The 22,947-nt window shown below is 38.5% G+C and overlaps 1 long non-coding RNA gene across 1 annotated transcript in view; it reads right to left on the bottom strand.

The window, feature by feature from the left end:
• LOC108637502 overlaps positions 17,054–22,947 on the bottom strand; it is a 29,749-nt gene continuing 23,855 nt past the window's right edge. The window contains exon 3 of the long non-coding RNA XR_001919107.1: positions 17,054–17,130. This is a non-coding gene — a long non-coding RNA (uncharacterized LOC108637502). The remainder of the gene's footprint in view (positions 17,131–22,947) is intronic.

Here is a 22,947-nt window from a genome sequence, read left to right as displayed (position 1 = left end):
TAGGTTCTTTACCACTAGCACCACCTGGGAAACCCTGTCTTTTGTATATATTGTATGAACTCAGAGATACTGACATTCTCCCTAACTGTGAAGTTCTTTCACTGAGAAGCCAAAACACTTAATACTCTACTATGAGTGAGCTTTCTTTCTCTCTGGAAAATGCATTTTATAAACAGCAGCTCTGTTATCATTAAAACAGTCCCCCAGAAACCAGACACATTACTATTAATAACAAACCATCTAATAATTAATTCTCTCTTTGGAAAGCATAGATCCAGGATCCACAGTAATTGTTATAAAGCACAGAAGTTTAAATAACGCAGGGACAAGGCAGGAGGAATAAATCCAGAGCAGGAAATGCCCTAAGTTAGCCAGACCCAGATGAGATGCCCTGGGCAGCAAAAGTGTCTTGTGAAAGGAGTTTAGGAGGAAAGTTCCAAAGAGGAGTAAACCAAAGAGTAAATGCGACCAAGATAAACCTTGACTATTTCCCTTACCTGTACTGTGAACTCACACACCTAAACTCCTACATGTCATCTCTACTTGGATATTAAAAGAATCTCTGATTAAATAACTGAAATGAACTCTTTGTTTTCTACCAAACACATCCCTTTATAAGGATTGCCCATCTCAGTAAAACACACGACCATGCACCCAGGGGCTCTAGGCAAACACCTAAAAATACCTGATTGTTGCCTTTCCCTTATACCCCCCACCCCATGCACGTCACTGGCAAGTGCTTCCACCGTGTAGTGGATCCTGACTCTGTCCACTTCTCTCCATCTCCACCTTCACTCCCCACTGCAAGCTGCCACCTCTCACCCTGGACTCCTGCTACACATCTTGATTGCTCTCTCTCTTTTTCCTCCTGTGACATATAGCCAGCACAGAGTAGCTAGAATGAGCTTTTTAAGTGAAATCAGACCAGGTCCCTTCCTTCCTTATCACCTCCCCGCAGGGCCCCATGGTTCCTAGAATAAAATGCACATCACTGATCATAGCTCACAAAGCCTAATGCTCTGATCCTAGCCTTCCTCTGACACACTGCCTCCTATTCCAGTGTCTGGATGGCAGCTACACTCCAGTGATAGTGATCTGAATTTTGTTCCTGAACACATCATTTTCATCGAGGTCTTGGGCCTTTGTTCTTCCTGATTCTTTCCTAGGATGGTTGTTCCCAGGAGTCATCCCAAAGATGCTTCTCCTCACTATTCAGATCTCAGCTCTAATGTCCCTACTCTGAAAGGTCTATATAATATAAGACTTAACCTTTGTTTTATTTTCTTCAAAGGCTTATAACAATCCAACTTTTTTTTTTAAGAAGTATTAGTTTACATATGTATTGCCTGTCTCCACCCAATGTTATTTTCATGACAACTGGGGCTCTGCCAGACTTGTTGCTCTAAATCAAGAATCTAGACCAGCCCCTAGCATATAGGAAGCATTCATAACAATATGTCCATTTCTCCCAAATCATCCCACCCTCTCCCTCTCCCACAGAGTCCAATTAAAATAAGTAAATTTATATTTTTAAAAATGTGTTTATTTCCATTCATGGAAAATCCATGATGATGCCTATGACCGGTCTTGGCAGGTGCCAAACATTTTATTCAGTATGAAGTCTGTGTTACTCTGCACAATGCCTTAAAAGTCAAGGCCTTATAAGACTGGGCTGTGCCACATTCAGCATGAAAAAGGGTGCAAGAAGAAACAAACCTTATGCAATCCTAAAGCAGGTTAATAAAAACATTTGACACAAAACAATTCCCGGAAAAAACACAATCAGTATTCTTACTTTGAAAAGAAATTTAACACCTCTATAGACTATAACAAAATAAAATATCTGCTTCAAGATTTCTTGGAAAGTATCCATGAGCAGAAGTCTCCTTGTCCTCGGAAATGTTTCAGTTATAAGAAACCACACATGAGGGCTTCCCTGGTGGCTCAATGGTGAAGAATCGCCTGCCAATGCAGGAGACACGGGTTCAATCCCTAATCCAGCAAAATCCCACAGGCCACAGAGAAACTAAGCCCACACACCACAACTATTGTGCCTGCACTTTAGAGCCTGGAAACCGCAATTACTGAGCCCATTTGCCATGCTGCAATTACTGAAGCCTGCGCGCCCCAGAGCCCAAGCCCTAAGCCTCCATGATAAGAAGCCTGTGCACCAACTAGAGAGTAGCCCCCACTCACTCCCTGCAGCTAGGGAACACCCATGCAGCAACAAAGACCCAGCACAGCCAAAAATAAGTAAACACAATTATTTTCAATTTTTTTTTTAAAGAAATCACAATGACAATATTTCCTGTAGTCCTCCACTTGTAAAGCTGAAAGGGACCTGAACAGTGATTTAGAGCAACCATCTCACTCGACAAATGAGAAATTAAAGCCACAGAAGTGAAATAACGACCTCTATTAAATAACAGAAGTCAGGATGGGACTTGAACTCAGGACTCCTAATTCCAAGGTCAGATTTTTCCAGTATATCAAGTTGCTTGCATCCTCTAGGCTAAAGTTTCCCTCGTCGTTACTGACCTGACTTAAAAGTAATGTTTGAGGACCATAAGGGAGAAAAAATTATTTTTTTGAGTATTGGGTGGGGGCAGGGTCAGTGTAAATAAATGTAAAATATTAATGTCAAGAAATGAGTAATTAATTAATATGTTTACCATCATACTATAATATTAATAACAACAATAAATCATATTTTGGGCTCTGAGCAAGGATTCATCATGACAGTTGCACATCCTAGGTGACCAGTAGTCCTGAGGGGTAGATTATTACAGCTCCTTCTTCTAATGATATTTTGAGCACATATCAGGAAGTATCACAAACCACACAGTAATATCTTTAAAATAGTGTCTGTTGGGTTTTAGCAAGACATGCATGCTACAGAAGATGATAACCAATCAGGAATATTCTCTCTGTGTTCCTTAGAGACCGTTTATTAGAAAAATATAAGATTTCTCACCAAGCATTTCCTTTAAAATGAGTACAATTTGGGGGAAATACTGAAAAATGTGAGAACAGTGTATATACTAAAAACCATGTAATGTGAAGAAAAGCATGAAATATTCTGATATCCTTCATTGTTTATCCTACTGGTGAGAAGTAATATGTTGGGATTTTAATACCTTAGGAAAAAGATTACTAAAATGGTTACCAAACTAAAAAGACATGGAATTCCCTGAGGTGTAAATTAACGATCCTTAATGTGACTATTTCAAGAGATTATGGGAAAAAAGAGAACCCTGAGCACTGACCCTCCATTAATGCTTCCCTGGCCCAAGAGTCAATGGAAGCTTCCATTCCAATCATCCCTTGAGCTGTGGAATCCATGACTAACAGAGCTGTACATAAAGTTACTTTAGGGAAGGAGAGGCATCTGGTCTCTCAGGGACAGGAGGATGTCAACTGAACAAGTAATGGGTGGTCCTGGAAGTCCAGTTCATGAGACACCAATAAGCACTGTTTGATGAGGATAAAGTGCTTTTCCTTACTCCCTTCCAGATGGAGAGCACTGCAAGCATGCAAAAGTCAGGTAAAATCATTAAATTTAAAAAATAACTCATTCTGGGGAGTTCCCTGGTGGTCCAGTGGGTAAGATGTCACCTTCTAGTGCAGGGGGTGTGGGTTTGATCCCTGGTTGGGGAGCTAAGATCCACATGCCTCATGGCCAAAGAACCAAAAAGAAAAAAAAAAAGAGGAAGCACTATTGTAACAGATTCAATAAAGACTTTAAAAATGGTCCACATCAAAAAAAAATCTTTAAAAATGCTAAATAATGCACTATTGTAAAGTACATGGAAGTATTTATTGACAAAGTTGTTTTATGGACAGATGGAACTAGGGAATAGACCTTAATTTTTCTCACTATACCCTGGTGGTTTCTGTCAAGAAAAATAAAGACCGTAATGAAACTTACAAATTTCTTTACATATTAGAAAAGTAAGTAACTGGCAATTTCATTGTACAAGTTTGATTTGATATATTTGGTCAGTATTCCTCAAAGAATCTCAGTTTGTCATGTGGCAAGTAATATCTCTATTTCATGTATAGGAAAATAAAGGACAAAAGCAAACTACAGAATAAGAGAAGATGAGAAAGAAAAACCCTGACTACCAGTTTCTTTTTTGCTCTTTCACCTAACTAAATAACAAGGAGTGTAAGGCAATGATTCAGGGGCAATTCTACTAGCTCATAGCACAAGCCTAGAAGCAAAGCCCGTTTTTAAAAAGTCTATTTTGGTAGAGCTGAAGTTAGTTTTCCAGATCATATTTAGTAAGACCAACTTTTATTTTATTTTTTTTTTTTTTGCTTTAAAAATGAAATGGCTAAATGGAAAAAAGTCTATTTTTAAATATCAAGAACTGGCTTCCAAATTAATTCTTCCATTCTAAATAGGCGTGAGGCAGGGTTTATGAAGAACTTCCGTATTTACAAGTATCAGTGGAGCCTTTGACTTGCTGAATATCTTCCAGGAAGAGAAATCTGATACAAGTTACATTTCCTGAGAGTGAAGTGAGAGATGCTTGGAGTTTATAGTAAGTCATTTCTTGTCCAGCTGACATCCACCATCACCTGTCACGTTACAAGCAATTTGGCTCATGGGGCTGAGGGTTTGTCTAAAATGCCTTCTCCCCAAGCTGGGGGATGATGCTTGAGTTCCAGAGCCACAGAGACTCTGAAATCTTAGCCTTTTTGTGTTTGCCGAGGGGATTCAGGCAGATAGGTTGTTAATGGGAAAACAAAGCTTGGGTGGCTCTCTAATATTACGGCTGTCACAGTTAGCACTTGTTCTTCGTGACATTGTAAATGACTTCCCCTTGAAAACAAGCCCTCCTTTTAGATGACATTCAGATAACAGAAACAGGATGGACCAGAGAACCTACCTTTCAGAAAGTGTTTTTTAAGGGTCTCCCACCCCCCAAAATATAGAACAAATCCCGCGTCAAACCCAACAACCCCCTCAAAAGATCCTCTGAATTGTGAAGCGTCCTGAGTCTGGAGGTTTGGGTTCTGCTTTCGAATCAGCCTGGGAGCCCCAGGTCATTACCAAAGCTGTGATTCTCGCAGTGGTGTATACTTAGCTTTTTCTAGAATAGAACACTATTGTTTCCCTTTCACTGTTGTGAAAACACGTCTTTGCTGAGGTATAATTGATTTCTCTTCAGAGTCCAGACACCTTTCACCTTTCCTTTCCTTTTTTTATATGAGTGAAGTTCAAATCCCTTAGCCTGACCCAGAAGGCCTTTCAGAACAGCACCTCAGGCACCCTTCAGCCTCCTTCACGCCCAGTCTCCCTGCAGTGTTTACTAACCATGTGGGATTTCTCACCAGTATGCAAATTACGTTGACCTCTAAATCCACCACAACACCTCCTCCAACTATCACCTGGTAAATTTGTGCTTATCCTCAAGCGTCTACTTTTCATATCCCCTGTGAAGCTTTTCCTGGTTCCCGAAGGCTTCTCTGGCTCTTCCAACATCTGCTATACTTAATATCTAAAGACTGTTACAATTCTATAATTCCCAGACAGAAATAACCAGGACTTTTATTCTCAAATCCTCGGTGCTTGGCATATAGCGAGTATTCGGTATTATTTGGGAATTGGGTGAAATACTTCATTAGAATTTCTTCTTTCATTGACATCAAATGTGAACTTGGAAATAATGGGGACCATATCATGGAATACTTTAGCTACATAGCTCTACATAGCTACATATGTAGCTACCTACATAGCTCTCTTAAGCAAAAGGAATTTCATATTCTTATCATGGATAAATGGGAAGAGAGCTATTGTCTGTGAAAATATTAGAGAGGATTGCCTAGTATCCGTATCAGTGGGCTTTTGAGCTCCATAGAGTTGGTTGCTAAGAGTTAGATGAATTATATTTGTTAAATACACTGAGAGGGAATTCCCTGGGGCTCCAGTGGTTATAAATCAGCGCTTTCACTGCTGTGGCCTGAGTTCAGTCCCTGGTCCAGGAACTAAGATCCCACAAGCCTCGCCACACAGCCGAACAAAATTTCACTGTGAAGCTCTGTATGCAAGCAGCACCGCCTTGGGATCCACAGGACAGCTAAGGGCCACAGAGCCCATGCCACTGTCCTCCAAAGCACACACAAGCCCCATTTAGCCACAGACTGCTGAGCAACTTTGGCTTTGAAGGCTGATAATAAGCAGTCATGAGTGGAGGTTGACTGGGTCCTAGGGAGAAGCCTTTTCATGGAGGGGACCAGAGCAAAGGCAGAGGTGACAACCACTTAGAAGGAGATTAGGATACAGGAACAGAAGCACCCTAAGTGATATAAGCCAGACCCACAAGGACAAGTGCTGTAGGATTCCACAACCCTAGAGGAGTCAGGAGACAGAAAGTAGAATGATGGCTGTCAGGGGCTAGGGGGAGAGTGATGAGGAGTTAGTTATTGTTTTATGGGGATGGTGTCAGTTTGGGAAGGTGAAAAAATTCTGGGAGTGGCGGCGGTGATGACTGCACAAACAACATGAAGTTACTTAATGCCACTGAACTGTACACTGAAAAATGGTTAAAACTGTAACTGTGATGTTATAAGAAAGCAGTAAATCACACACACACAAAGAACAGAGACACACTTCCTTCTGAACATGAGTGCATGTGCAACACTCATGGAGATCCCAGAAATAACAAGCACAGCCGTTAAGAGGGAGCTGAGGTTCTGCAGTTGTGCGGGTAGAAAGTAGGACTCCTAACAATGTAGGCACTGATCTTACTATGACATGATTTGAACCCACACAGTAATGAGTCCTGGGAATATTTAGATTATCTGAGCCAGAGTGAGGGCTCAGCATTATATAAAAAGTATTTTAGAAGTATATTGGATCACAAAAAGAGAAGGAGACTTGCTTGTGAACACCGTGAGGGCAGTGTAGAAGGTCAACTTTCTAGAATGTGTAGGATTTCATTGTGCAGAAATGGTGGACAACTGTGACAGCGAGAAATGAATCCGCAAAGGCAGGTCTGAGCCACACTTAGGTCACTGGCATTGGATGCCGGACAGCGGTCGCCAGTGACTTGGAAAGAAACATTTCCACAGTATTCAGGAGTCCTAGTCATATCTGAATGGGTTACGGCGCGTGTGAGGAAGTGAAAGTGGTCAGTTACATTCTTCCTTTGGGCAGTTTGGGAGGAATAGGGACTGTCAAGGGAACATGTTTCTAGAACAAGGAAGAATTAAATATGTATTTGCAGATTAAAGGGACAGGATCCTGTGGAGAGGGTATCAAAAACAAGAGCAAAGGGGAGCATGTATGGCTCAAGGTCTTAAAGGAGGTTGACAAGGAGAAGATTAGGAGCACAAGTGAAGGGGGTTAACCTTGGAAACTGGAGGTTCCCCTTGGAAGAGGACAGCTGAAGCAGAAAAATTCCAAGGTGGAAAGCCCAAATTGAGATGGTTCAATTAGGAGAAATAATTGTTGACACAACATCTGGTCAATTCAGTCTCATAGTCAACCAGCCAGATGTTAATTCTACATGGCATGATCACGTGTGTCCACATAAGTTAAAAGTTTCACTGAACCTGTGGTTGCTTCCAAATTACACAGCCAGTGTGAGAGAAGTTATTAAAGTCAATTATTTGAATATAATGCTTTTTCATTTAAAATGATAAAACCTTTACCCTAATCTGGAAAATGTATTTTAGGAAATGTTAAGTGCTAATTAAACCAAGGCATGGACAAGGTATTACCATACTGGTGTGAGTCACATAAAACAACACAAGAAGCTTTATGACTTCCATGCTAATTTTCTGATTAGCCTTTATGGTTAAGTTGAAAGAATGGAAGTGATAATAAATTAATGACTTATTCGTTGACACAATGATTTTTCTTGAATTGACATAGATTTCAAAGTTTATCACTGAAATCATAATTGTATCCTCCTATCTGATTCTGTGTCTGAGAATGAGGATTAGACTGTCCAGTGCTATTTCATGAAACAGGAAGTCCTGTCAATCAAAAAAAAATCTAAAGCTATTCTCAAGCACTAGTATAACAAAACATCGTATATTACTACAATCAGTGCTCTGGTTAACTCATAAATTTAAGGTCATGCTTAAATTTGGGTTTATAGCCATTGTAAAATCAGTACATTTGCCACCACTAAAGATTAATAGCGAATTAATCTTCATAGCATTTTTATGGGGCAAATAAGATTAAAGATGACCCAAGGATGTGCCTCGATGCTTTCTTTCCTTTATATTCTGGAAACCTGCAGTGCACATTCCGCAGATACATATATATAACCCACACCCAGGCAAAGTCTCTTTGCTGTTGTCCCTTATAAGATTTAATTGATAGGATAAAAAGACAGGTGAAGTAAAAAATGTAATATATAATCCAACCATACAAGTACATTTAATTAATGACTGTCAAAGTGGCCCAAGTAATTACCAAAATAGGACACCTTAATTTTATTACTGTGTGCTAATATCTGCATTATTATGACTCCTAAGTAGTAGATTTAACTGGTACTTCACTATTCTCAAGATAAGTGGCATAAGGATATTTAAGATAATTTACATGTAATTATCTATAATTGAAAAGAAGATAAACTCTAGAGATCTGCTGTGCAACATTATACCTCTAGTCAGCAATGACATATTGTTCACTAAACATTCATTAATATAGTAGATGGGTCCCTGGTGGCTCAGATGGTAAAAAATCCACCTGCAATGCAGGAAACCTGGGTTCAATCCCTGGGTGGAGAAGATACCCTGGAGAAGGGAATGGCTACCCACTCCAGCATTCTTGCCTGGAGAATTCCACAGAGGAGCCTGGTGGGCTACAGTCCAAGGGGTTATAAAGAGCTGGACATGACTGAGTCACTAACACTTTCTTTCACTTCTTTCAAGATGGTAGATATGGTAAATGATGTGTCCAAAATAAAATAAAACAAAATAAATTAGATATGAATGTTGTAGAATCTATATGTGCTTGCCAGACTCCTCTGTCCTTGGGATTCTCCAGGCAAGAATACTGGAGTAGGTTGCCATGCTCTCCTCCATGGAAAGGTTGCCCTTCCCAACCCAGGTAGAATCTATATAGATATGATCAATTTTTACCCCCAAATATTGAATTATATAAAATTATATAAAAGTCAATTATATAATTACATAAAATCTGAAGGAGGAAAATCCTTACTTAAATTGATGATAATATTAAATGTTTCTGTTAAGTGGACATACAAAACTGATATTTCACATTATATTATATTTTAGAAGTGTTGGAAGAGGTCATTGACAGGATTTGCCCACCAGATGACCTGTGAGCTGGTCCCGGGCAACCAGAGGGACCACCAGAGGCAACCCTCTCCCCTGTCCTTGGAATGTACTTTTCTGCCTGCCGTTTCCATGGTAGAAGTTCTTTCAAGGGTGCAGCCTTGAGAGAGTAATGTGTGGCTGAGACCATCTGGAGAGTGTACATGACTGACCCCCATGAAGGTTCTACATAAACTGTGATTCTGGCCAGTGGCTGTAGAGATCTACCGCTATTGTGGCATGCAAGAAAAGCCTCACATGTAAGTTTCCTTGCTCAGTAAACCTGCAGACTACCCATCTGGGTTGCTCTGCCCTTTTTTGCCCACTGTGTACAGGAGCCAATTTCAGATTTCATCTGGGGAATATCTGTGGTTGTGAACCAATAAGTAACCATCTCAACATAAGCTATTAATGGAATGTACTAATACCGTTTAGCAGATGACACCACACTTATGGCAGAAAGCGAAGAGGAACTAAAAAGCCTCTTGATGAAAGTGAAAGAGGAGAGTGAAAAAGTTGCCTTAAAGCTCAACATTCAGAAAAAAAAGATCATGGCATCTGGTCCCATCACTTCATGGGAAATAGATGGAGATACAGTGGAAACAGTGTCAGACTTTATTTTGGGGGGCTCCAAAATCACTGCAGATGGTGATTGCAGCCATGAAATTAAAAGATGTTTACTCCTTGGAAGGAAAGTTATGACCAACCTAGACAGCATATTAAAAAGCAGAGATATTACTTTGCCAACAAAGGTCCGTCTAGTCAAGGCTATGGTTTTTCCCATGGTCATGTATGGATGTGAAAGTTGGACTGTGAAGAAAGCTGAGTGCCAAAGAATTGATGCTTTGGAACTGTGGTGTTGGAGAAGACTCTTGGGAGTCCGTTGGACTGCAAGGAGATCCAACCAGTCCATTCTAAAGGAGATCAGTCCTGGGTGTTCTTTGGAAGGACTGATGCTAAAGCTGAAACTCCAAAACTTTGGCCACCTCATGCGAAGAGTTGACTCATTGGAAAAGACTCTAATACTGGGAGGGACTGGGGGCAGGAGGAGAAGGAGATGACAGAGAATGAGATGGCTGGATGGCATCACCGACTCGATGGACATGAGTTTGGGTGAACTCTGGGTTTGATGATGGACAGGGAGGCCTGGCGTGCTGCGATTCATGGGGTCGCAAAGAGTTGGACACAACTGAGTGACTGAACTGAACTTAACCGAATATCCCTTAATTTTCTAGAAAAAGATAAGAAGCTCTTGTGATAGAGAAGCAAATATTTCCATGCATTCTGAAAATCTGTATAATACTCTTAAAATTATTTTCTAATATATAAGATTTGACTAAATTGCATTTAAAAGAATGAAATAATGCCATTTACAGTAACATGAATGGACCTAGTGATTATCATACTAAATGAAGCAAGTCAGAAAAAGACAGACAAATACCATACAATATCACTTATATGTGAATCTAAAATATGACACAAATGAATTTATCTATGAAACAGAAAAAATAGGCTCACAGACATAGAGAACAGACTTGTGGTTGCAGAGGGAGAGAGGAAGTAGAGGAGGGATGTATTGGGCATTTGGGATTAACAGATATAAACTATAATATATAGAATGGATAAGCAGCAAAGTCCTGCTAGATAGCACAGGAAACTGCATTTAATATCCCATGATGACTCATAAAGGAAAACAATGTGAAAAAGAATTTAATAATATATATGTATTACTGAATCATTTTGTTTTATAGCAGAAACTAACCCAACACTGTAAATCAACTATACTTCAATAAAAGAAGTTATAAAAAATAAAATAAAATTTGGATAAGTTGTATGATTTTTAAAAATTTATTAACTGTAAACCTATCAGCTTTTTCCTTTGTCTTAAGAATGTACGATTTAATGACTCACTGCACATTTCTGGTATGCCAATCTATAGTTTAGGAAATACAGTGACAGAAAAATTATAATAGAGAAGAACAAATCTGACTCTATATTGGATCTGTTTCTTTTACTTTAACCTTTGTTAAAGGTCCTAATGCTTTTGCTGTAAGTTAATATATTTTTTTTAAAAAATGTTACCTATAGCCTGAAATATACACAATAGCCCATTTTCATGACTCTAACCTTTAAAGGTATAGTGCTTTTCCATTCATACAGAGATAAAGAAGTTGCAGAACAGAGAATAACATTTGCCTTGTTGAGGGTTTATAGGAACACTATGAAACCAGACCTATGGATGCTGCAAGAACAAAGGATTCCAACACCAAGAAGTCTGCAACAACCAGCACCACTCCCTCCCCTTTCAGTAGAAAAGAAGCTTGAACTCCACCTCAGGTAAGATGGTTCTTTGGGACAGTAGTCCACCATCTTCTCTCACCTCATTGGCTTGCTGTGCAGCGAGCAGTATGAGTTTGGACTGGTTAACAGACTTATGTGCAGCTGTCAGTCAATCTCATGTAAACAGCTGGACAGCTTGTTGCTAAGTCACAGTTCATTACATGGGAAACTTCCTATATAGAATGCCCCAAATGAAATCCAAGGAATGCATAAATATTCATTTTTTATAGTTTAATGAAATGATGCAGTAATCCTCCCAAAATTTTCAGCCATGAGAAGCTTCAGTATCTGAACGTAATTTTGAGATTTAGAATTTAACTGGTTTTGAGAACTTGGAGAGGTCCCAAAGAGTAATAAAAATTAAACATGGTTGGAAAACTGGCTCTTATGAGGGAAGGAATGAAGATACTGAAAGTCAGCCTGGGTGTGATGCTTAAGGAAGCATAGCTTTTACGAGAGGAGTTGTGGGCTTTGAGTCCAGGAGCCTATGCTCAAATGAGAGAACACAGCTCAGTTTCTTCTCAGGTCAAGGCAAGAACAAAGTGTAGCTTTTCTTTGCATTGTGTATCTTTCCGGCAGGCTCCGGGAAGGCAAGATTACACCTGCATCCTTCTCCAGGGCAATCACAGAGCCTAAGGAAGTGCTCAGGCCACTGTAAGCTAGTAAATGTTAAATGAAAGGATGAGCTCTGGACTAGACTGGATTCATTTCAGTGACTTATTAAATGCTCCCTCTTATTCAACCCTTAGCAAAAAAGAAAATTTCAGGAACTCCTAAAATACTTTTTATAGTAAGCTACAACTTTTATTTATAATTGTTACAAGTTTTGAGTTAAAACACAGAACTTAATAACAAAAAAATCTAATGTCACTGAAGAAATTGGGTGATATCTGCATATCAAATGCAAACAGATGGGTAAAAAATGATGGAAAATAATTAGAAGTATAGAGAAAGATCTCTAAAAACAAGCTTGGATTTCTACTAGAAAAATCAATCTTATGGATTTTTTTGGCTCAATAAACATTTACTGAATGAATGAACACATGAAAAATAAACAAGGAGGCAATGAATGAGTAAGTGGTGGGTCTTAACTGGCCTCTTTAGTTAGAAAAACAGAGGAAACAACCTTCCGGTACATTGTAGTGTTATTTAATATAATACAATAATAAAAGTCTGAGCATAATGTAAAGGTTTGTGTAGAAAAGATATACCCATAGTGTAAATCACTCAATACTAGCAAAGACTGGGGGCTGATGATGCTCTGCAATACACATAACAGTTTTCCCATATTTAGGAATATTTCCAAGGGAACTGTTAAGGCTTAAGATGCCAGAACAATTTAAAAAAAAAAAAAGGAAAACTGAAAATCTTCTTTAAAACTCTGTACATTTTCTATGTATATAGTGTGGGGTTTCCTAGTTGCTGAAGATTATTATGTATTACAAAACACAAATGAGAAGACCTTCCTCCAGCTAATTTTTTCCATGTAAAGCTGTGAAATTAAATAGACCTTTCCTTCCAGAATGCAACCACCAGTTTAATGAAAGGGACAGAGAGACAACTCCTCTTCACTGAAGATGTATTTGTTTGTAACAAAAGCAAAGAGGACCATATCAATTATTCCAACTGTTTCTAGCTACACTATCCAAGTTCATAAAATCTTACTAATCCGTGCTGATTATTTTTTCACACATAGCCTCATTTCCCCCCCCCCCCCTTGGGCACTGTTTCAGTAGCAAAAGCCACCAACTCACATGAATCATCCTAAGTTAGAGAAGCTACAGACTTGAGACATATGTGAACCCTCCCTTCCCCCCTCTTTTTGCTAATGGGCCATAACACTCCAACATACTGAACTCAACAGGGCCTCAGAATCCTTTTCAACACATTATTCTGGACAGACACCAAACCTGAGAGATAAGGCCGTTAACCATCCTTGAGTTCAATAATAAATCAGGAAATTCACTTTTTCTGTTACATCTTAAATTTACGTATTCAACTACTAAGACATTTTTATTTAAAAACATGCTTATATACAAGCAACTAATGAAAGTCGTATTAAACCAAATAAATAAGGTGCTTCATACCATATGCATGTTTTATGAAATTTTCTCTCAAAACTTCACCACTTTCCCTGATAATTGCCAAAACACAATTTAAGGATAATCAGAGCATGATCATCTGGGATATTGCTCTCAATGTGTATAGAAATCATTATTTCTTCTACATAACCAGAGATATGTAACTTGTAGATTAGAAAAAAAATGTGGGAATTTCCTCCAGAAAGATGATTCTAGAGAACTAGGTAGCAAGCCCCAAATACTTATCATTTCCTATCTGAAGGAATACTGAAGATGGACATGAATTGAAAAGAAAACCAAACAGTTCATCAGATGTTCCTGCACCTGTGCGACCTTTCTGGGGACAATGTTTACCTGAAGGACCCTTGCAAGAGCTGCCTTTGGGTCCCCAGGTTAAGCCAGGCTAAAAGCACAAAGTGTCCATTGGGTAGTGACCAACAGTTCATAAGATATCTCCCCTCCTAAACCTGGAAGATGCCAGAACAATAAAAAAAACAAGCTCAGGCATAGAAAAAGTCCCAATTTCCATGTGAATTAGCATCTGCCTTTTCACATGCTGATTCTGCAAGACAGCTCATTTACAAATATATAAATAGCTGCAACTTTACTCCAGTCTCATTGAAAAATCAAGATGGCATCATGTGAGGAAAGCATCCTAACATCTTTGGCTCACAGAGCAAAATGTAAGTGGAGATGAGCCAAGCTACTTGACACTCACTAGTCAGCTTAACCAGATCCCCTCCAGTTTCCTGCAGTGGAGGGACCAGAGTTCTCCTGTGCGGAGCTGGAGAATTAACTTACATTGATTGCCCAGCAGTTTCACAGTGCTTTAGAGCCCCAAATCAAAAAATAAATTTCAAGTCATACATAGTATTTATTACCACACATACTCAAAAGAGAATGGCACTGTCTAAATGTGGCAACAATTTTCCAATGTAGCTACTTCAAATTGCCACTCCTATACTTTGGCCACCTGGCCAGAATTAGAGGGGTTTAAATCATCAGGAGAAGGTGAGAGAGAACATGTATTTTAATTTTTGGAAAAGGATTTATTGCCTTTCTTAAATTCATTAATTAAATTTATGTTTAAGAAACATCTAAAGCAATATATATGAAATACAAGAGACACAAATGGACTCTTCTTTACTGCATATGAATACCCAAACAGGGAGCTGTCACGCCCTGAGGGTTTAATGTGTGCGTGTGAAGCCACTTTCAGGCTTGAGACACCCACAAGAGCACTGGTCTGTACAGTGACATCTGCTAAAGTTCTCCAGCAGACAATCACCGTTACATCCCCTGATATCAAATTACCCTCTTCCTTAGCCCTCTGATTTCTTACCAATTAATGAGCAGTTTACTTTTAAGGAACCATATCATTAAACTAAAAGTATCTAAAGGATCACAAAATAGAAAATTTAAAATAAAATTTTCTCAAGGAGTTAGGAACCTGATTAACACGATACTTCTGAGGATGGGCAATGAGATAATTAATGCTATTTCTCTTTGAGAATTTCAAAGCTGAGATTCTCAACAACTCTACCTCGTAACTCAAATATTAGAATATTCATCAGGAAGTGGATGCGACCATGCGTGTTTTCACACAAAAACATCTGTGTTGCATATTAAACCAAGCAGAATTTTATGCTTTACTCATTGCAGTGTATTCATACACTGGAATGTTCATCTTGGACTCAAAGGCTGGATATCAGAACCATATATGTTCTATCTGCCTTCTTGATGACTCAGGCTTTCTGATTTACTGTTGATCCATCCTCCAGTTACCTATAGTCAACCATATGATGAATTATTGCCTTGTATAATTGCTGACCAATTGGCAATATTTAAATGGAAAGTGATTCATTTATCAGAAGTATAATAAAGATAACTAACAATAAAAAAGCCTTAGGTAAATCCATTTTGAAATAAGTATCAAGATAAAAAAAAAGAAAAAGTTTTTTTATCCTACTGTTTATACAATAGATACAATGAATAAGGGGTAAATTCTTTTAATTTATCATAGAGCTTATCTCTATGCATGAAGCATGTGGAAACAAATAAAATATCAGTCTTTTGTCTCTAAGTCTACGTTGGTCTTATGTTTCAAATTCACATTTTAAAATCTATTTTTGGTTAGTCTACTTAAACATAAATAATATTTCTTCAAAAATAGATTTAATTACTATTTTATAATAATCATGCCTCTATCTATACATGTAAATTAACACCACAGAACAAGATCAGTTTGCAAAGATTATTAAAAACCACAGTATAAAAATATCACATTTACTGCAGCATTCAAATGATTGTGATACTGTCAAGACAACTTTTTATTTTTAAACAAGCTATTTGGAATCTCTTTCGAGAGTAATTTATATGGTATTAAAAAACATAAAGAAAAATTATTATTTTACTTACATGGTGTCTCTAATAAGAAGTGAACTTCCCAATTTGAAACAGGTTTTATCACCTTCACAAAACACATGTCTCAGAGAAAATCGCTCTGCTAGGTCAAAACCTGTGAAGTGTGACAAATGATTTAATCCAGCAGTTTTATTAAACATAGTCAACTGACAGAGATACTGATTTTTAAATAGGATTCTTTTGTAGTCATTATCTGCAGATTGATTATTTCAGGTTAAATCGTAAATTTCTTGATTTCCATTTCCTCTCTTTAGGATATAGGAAGACAAAATATATTTCAAAAGATTCAAGCATTAATTTTCTTTGATCTAGGAATGATTCTAAATAAATAATCAGAGTAGGTTATTGTACCAGCTCTGATAGCTAAAGACAGAAAACTAGTTAAATAAAAAGCACTATACCTATCCAATTGAAATCTAAGCAGCCTTTTTAAAAATATTATGCTTTAGAAAAAAATATGTTGGTGTGGGAAATGCGTGGATTTCATATGCAGTATATAGATTGTGACTACGTGTGCATGAGTCAGAGTGGAGGGAGGGTGGAGAGAGAAAATGGAGGATTAAAGGGAAAAAGAAAGAGAAAGAAGGGTAGGAATGTTCCAAAATAAGAGCCATCGGCATCTTCTTTCCCATACATTTTCTTTATTTCACATTTTCTACAATAGACACGACTTTTATAATTTCAAATAACTTTTGTTCTCCAAGAGGTTGAGTTGTTGGTCATCAGGTTAAACAATGTAAATTCTGCTCGCAGAAATTTTTGTATATCATCTGCCTGCTTTGCTCTTAATTTTATTGATATTGGTCTTATCATCTTAAATTACAATGTCAAGGAGTCACCTACAATACACAACATGTTTGGTTATAATTTTACACAAAAATGCTTCCTTGTGAAAGACTATCATGCTTACCTGAAACTTCAGGTTTATCTCTGTTGTCTTGTGTAAACTGGCGTCCCTCTGTTCTCAGTATAGGACATTGCTTTTCTATTTAAAAAAAAATATTGAGAATTTTCAGTATATCGCCTATTGTTTTTCTTTGAATAAATGTGAATCATTTAATACAATCAGAAATCTAAGATAAAATGGAAAGAAATTAAATCCTTTTATCAAATTTCTTTTAAACGAGGATAAGAGTATTACCCACTTAATTGTGTGTTCATGAGAATTACATGTGGTTATATATATGAAGAGGAGAAGACAATGGCACCCCACTCTAGTACTCTTGCCTGGAAAATCCCATGGACAGAGGAGCCTGGTGGGCTGCAGTCCATGGGGTCGCTAAGAGTCGGACACGACTGAGCGACTTCACTTTCACTTTTACTTTCATGCGTTGGAGAAGGAAATGGCAACCCGCTCCAGTGTTCTTGCCTGGAGAATCCCAGGGATGGCGGCCTGGTGGGCTGCCGTCTATGGTGTCGCACAGAGTCGGACACGACTGAAGCGACTTAGCAGCCACAGCAGCAGCATATACATGAAGTGTCTGGAATACAGACAATGCTTGTTAGTCTTAGCTATTGTTAGAATTTTATTGCTCTAATATTATAATTGCTACAATGTACTTGACAGTAGGAAATTAGCTAGTTTTAATATTGTTAAATTTTCATATTCAAAGTATATTCTAATATTAGAACAAGTGAACTACTACTATTTTAACACAACTTCTATTCAGGTTTTGGCATTAGTGATATTAAACTTTAGAGCAGAAGGAGACTGCAATGAACTAAATGTGTCCCTTTCCAAATTCCTACACTGAGGTCTTAATCCCCAGTGTGATGGTATTTGGAGGTGGAGCCTTTAGGACGTGATTAAGTTTGGATGAGGTAATAGGGGTGCAGCCCTCATGACAGGATTCATATCCTTTACAAAAACTGGAGAAATAGGAGTTCTTTCTCTCCACCTTCTGAGGAATTCAGGAAGAGGGTTCTCACAAGAACTTAGCCAGGTTGGCACACTGATCTCAGACTTAGTCTCCAGAACCGTGTTAAATAAATGTCTGTAGGTTAAGCTCCAAACACTATGGTATTTTTTTAAAGCAGCCTGAAATAAATTATTAAAATAAAACTAAATAGCAAAAGCAGACTCTGCTATACTAAAGTGGTCTATAATGAAAAATAAATGAGATAAAAATCATTGCTGCTGCTGCTGCTGCTGCTAAGTAGCTTCAGTCATGTCCAACTCTGTGCAACCCCATAGACGGCAGCCCACCAGGCTCCTCCATCCCTGGGATTCTCCAGGCAAGAACACTGGAGTGGGTTGCCATTTCCTTCTCCAATGCATGAAGGTGAAAAGTGAAAGTTAAGTTGCTCAGTTGTGCCTGACTCTTCATGACCCCATGGACTGCAGCCTACCAGGCTCCTCCCTCCATCCATGGGATTTTCCAGGCAGGAGAAATGGAGTGGGTTGCCATTGCCTTCTCCAAAAAATCATTGAGAAAATACTAATTATGTGTTGAGGCAATTAATGATGTTCAAAGAAATGATCAAGTTTGCTTTCACTCACAGTGGATTCATTGCATCCCTATATACTAATATAATACTATACATATATACACTAATTTCTTATTATCTGGGGTATATTTAAATTTAATTCAGACTACGGTGACTGCAAAAGTGAGTTAAAGTGACTGTAAAGAAAGCTGATCGCCGAAGAATTGATGCTTTTGAACTATGGTGTTGGAGAAAACTCTTGGACTGCAAATTGATCAAACCAGTCAATCCTAAAGGAAGTCATTTCTGAATATTCATTGGAAGGGCTGATGTTGAAGCTGAAAATCCAATACTTTTCGCCATCTGATACAAAGAACTGACTCACTGAAAAAGACCCCGATGCTGGGAAAGATTGAGGGCAGGAGGAGACGGGGACGACAGAGGATGAAAATGGTTGGATGGCATCACCGACCCAATGGACATGAGTTTGAGTAAGCTCCAGGAGTTGGTGATGGACAGGGAGGCCTGGTCTGCTGCAGTCCATGGTCCATGAGATCGTAAAGAATTGGACATGACTGAGTGACTGAACTGACTGACAGCAACTGCAGTCACAATGTTAAAAGATTCTTGCTCCTTGGAAGAAAAGCTATGAGAAACCTAGACAGTTTAGTAAAAAGCAGAGACATCACTTTGTCGACAGAGGTCTAAATAGTCAAAGCTATGGTTTTTCCAGTAGTCATGTATGGATGTGAGATTTGGACTGTAAAGAAGGATGAACACCAAAGAACTGATGCTTTCGAACTGTGGTGCTAGAGAAGACTCTTGAGAGTCCCTTGGGCAGCAAGATCAAACCAGTCAGTTCTAAAGGAAATCAACCCTGAATATTCATTAGGACTGATACTGAAACTGAAGCTCCAGTACTTTGACCGTATGACGCGAAGAGTAGACTCATTGGAAAAGACCCTGATGCTGGGAAAGATTGAAGGCAGGAGGAGAAGGGGACGACGGAGGATGAGACGGTTGGATGGCAACATCAAGACAATGAACATGAGTCTGAGCAAACTCTGGGAGATAGTGAAGGACGGGAATGTTTGGTGTGCTACAGTTCGAATCAGACATGACTTAGTAACTGGACAACAAGATTCTAGGAAATTAATAGCTATTTCAGGCATAATTCCAGCCAGTTTTTATAATAAGCCAACTGTATAACTAGAAAATTCTTAACCTAAATTGATGAAATATTTTGTCATCTTACAATCACAACCTTATTTTTCCAAAAATTCATGTTTTCTGAAATTCATGTTTGGGTTTAATGACCTCAAAGTTTTTATGACACTGAGATGAACTGCGGAAAATCAAACTTTCCATGGAAAGTGGAAACTACTCATTCTCCTGGTCAACTGCTCAGCCTCTCAATCCTTCACTTAACAAATGCATCGTAGACTTCAAGGGTGGTGACATGGCCTCAGCTTAATATACCTAACCAGAAGGATAAATCAAGTTATAAATAGTGGAGAAATATCAATAACCTCAGATATGCAGATGACACCACCTTTAGGGCAGAAAGTGAAGAGGAACTAAAAAGCCTCTTGATGAAAGTGAAAGTGGAGAGTGAAAAAGTTGGCTTAAAGCTCAACATTCAGAAAACGAAGATCATGGCATCTGGTCCCATCACTTCATGGGAAATAGATGGGGAAACAGTGGAGACAGTGTCAGACTTTATTTTGGGGGGCTCCAAAATCACTGCAGATGGTGACTGCAGCCATGAAATTAAAAGACACTTACTCCTTGGAAGAAAAGTTATGACCAACCTAGATAGCATATTCAAATGCAGAGACGTTACTTTGCCAACAAAGGTCCGTCTAGTCAAGGCTATGGTTTTTCCAGTGGTCATGTATGAATGTGAGAGTTGGACTTTCAAGAAAGCTGAGCGCCGAAGAATTGATGCTTTTGAACTGTGGTGTTGGAGAAGACTCTTGAGAGTCCCTTGGACTGCAAGGAGATACAACCAGTCCATTCTGAAGGAAATCAGCCCTGGGATTTCTTTGGAGGGAATGATGCTGAAGCTGAAATTCCAGTACTTTGGCCACCTCATGAGAAGAGTTGACTCATTGGAAAAGACTCTGATGCTGGGAGGGATTGGGGGCAGGAGGAGAAGGGGACGGCAGAGGATGAGATGGCTGGATGGCATCACGGACCTGATGGACATGAGTCTGAGTGAACTCCGGGAGTTGGTGATGGACAGGGAGGCTTGGCGTGCTGCGATTCATGGGGTCACAAAGAGTCGGACACGACTGAGCGACTGAACTGAACTGAACCGAACTACTTAATCAGAAGTATAAGATGTAACACACACAATTAAAACATATAGCACTGAGTAATTTTAAACAATATTTATCTACTTGGAAACTCCTGTCTCAGAGATCTTAACATGATTACAAGCCCTATGTAATAACAAAACTGGATATTTTGTAAATGCTGCCCATTTTTTTTAAGAAAATTGAAGTCATATCCATTTTTATCTGAGTTCATCATAATTTTTATAAAAACTAAATATCCCATCAAGATCTCTGCACTGAAAACTAGACGGTGTTGTAGAGAGAAATCAAAATCCTAAATAACCTAATGGACTAACCAAGTATTTAGACTGAAAGACTCAGTATTGTTAAGATGTCAATTCTCAATTTTATCTCTAGGTGTAGTTCAGGACCAATTAAAATCCCAGCAGGTTGTGTGTGTATTCCAATGTGAATGTGTATGTGAAAACTGACAAGCTGATTCTCAAATTTAAGTGGAACTGCAGAAAAACTAGAACAGCTAAGACAAAACTGAAGAAGAAGAAGCCAGAGGATCTACAACATTGTACACCAGGGACTTTTATAACGTAGTGCTGGTGCACATATAAACAAATCAGTAGAACAGAGAGTCCAGACACAGACCTATGCACACATGGTCTCCTGATTCACCACAAAAGGGCCACTGCAGTTCCAATGGGAAAGGGATGGTCTTTTCAATCAATGATTCTGGATCAATGGAATGTCAGTGTGGAACAAGACTGAACCCTTACCTCACACCATGCACAGAAATTAACTAGAGATTCTCTTAGACATAAATGTGAAAGGTAAAACAATAAAGAGTACAGAAACATGCAGAATCTTAATGAACTGAGGGTAGAAAATGTTCATTGATAGGGATACAGAAAGCACAAAAGGTTGACAAATTGGCCTTCACTGAAATCTTAATGATCAAAAGACAATGTTAAAAGAGTGAAAAGGCTATCCAGGGACTATTACAATATGTATATCCAACAAAGGATCATATCCAGAACATACAAAGAATTTTCACAACCTGATTAGGAAAAGTTTCAAAACCCTATCATGATAATGTGAAAAAATAAATAAATAACTAAGCAGTTCACAAAAGAGAATATTCATATTGCCAACCTGCACAGGAAAAGGTGCTCAACGCCTAGTAATCAGGGAAATGCAAAGCAAAATCACAGCGAGACCACTAAACGTCTAAAAATTAAAGAACAGCACAAGTGCTAATGAGGATGAGGAGCAGGAAAGATTCCCTATGTTGCTGCTCATGGGAGTGGAAATCAGTACAACCACTTAAGAAAACTGGTAGCATTTCTTAAAGCTAAATAATCATGAACTCAAAGACCTGGAACGTCAATAACCCAGGAAAAAGGAGTACAGAAATGGTGTAAAAGGCTCTTTTAGAAGGGAATATTCCTCGCAGCATTAGTCATAAGCATCTAAAACTGGAGACAACCAAATGCTCATTGACAAGAATAAATAAATTGTGGTATATACAATGAAAAAGTGTAGCAATAAACAAGAATGAAGTACTGCTATAGGCAATGACCTGGATGAGTTTCATAGATATAATAAGTGGAAAAAAATACCATTCTCCAAAGAATACAAACTTTAGAGTTCCATTTATATGAAGTTCAAGAGATTGTATGACTTATCTATATCAGAGTACTGGTTATCTTGGTAGGGTGTCAGCTGGGATGGGATCCAGGAAAGTCTTCTGCGGTTCTGGAAAGTTCTATAATTGGATCTGAGCGGCAGTTTCACAGATGTATAAATACATTATGCAAAAATTCACTGCACTGTGCACCTAAGATCTGCGGACCTTTGTGTGAGTAATACCTCAACAGAGTGAGGAAAACAGCTTGTCTTTGAGAAAGCACTGTAAGCTAAAAGTAATTTTTATAAAACAAAACACCAAAATTGTGATCAAATTTTTTACAGTGACTTGGAATGACTATATGACTACTGTAAATGAGGTTAACTTGAAATTCTTCACAATGTATATAGGGAGACTCCAACAGATGATTGGCAAGCACATATCCAGACTATGGAAG

The sequence above is a fragment of the Capra hircus genome, chromosome 14, assembly GCF_001704415.2.
Source record: "Capra hircus breed San Clemente chromosome 14, ASM170441v1, whole genome shotgun sequence".
In the NCBI taxonomy this organism is placed as follows: Eukaryota; Metazoa; Chordata; class Mammalia; order Artiodactyla; family Bovidae; genus Capra; species Capra hircus.
Note: the sequence above shows the minus strand (reverse complement) of the source record. Positions and strands in the feature narration are given on the sequence as shown.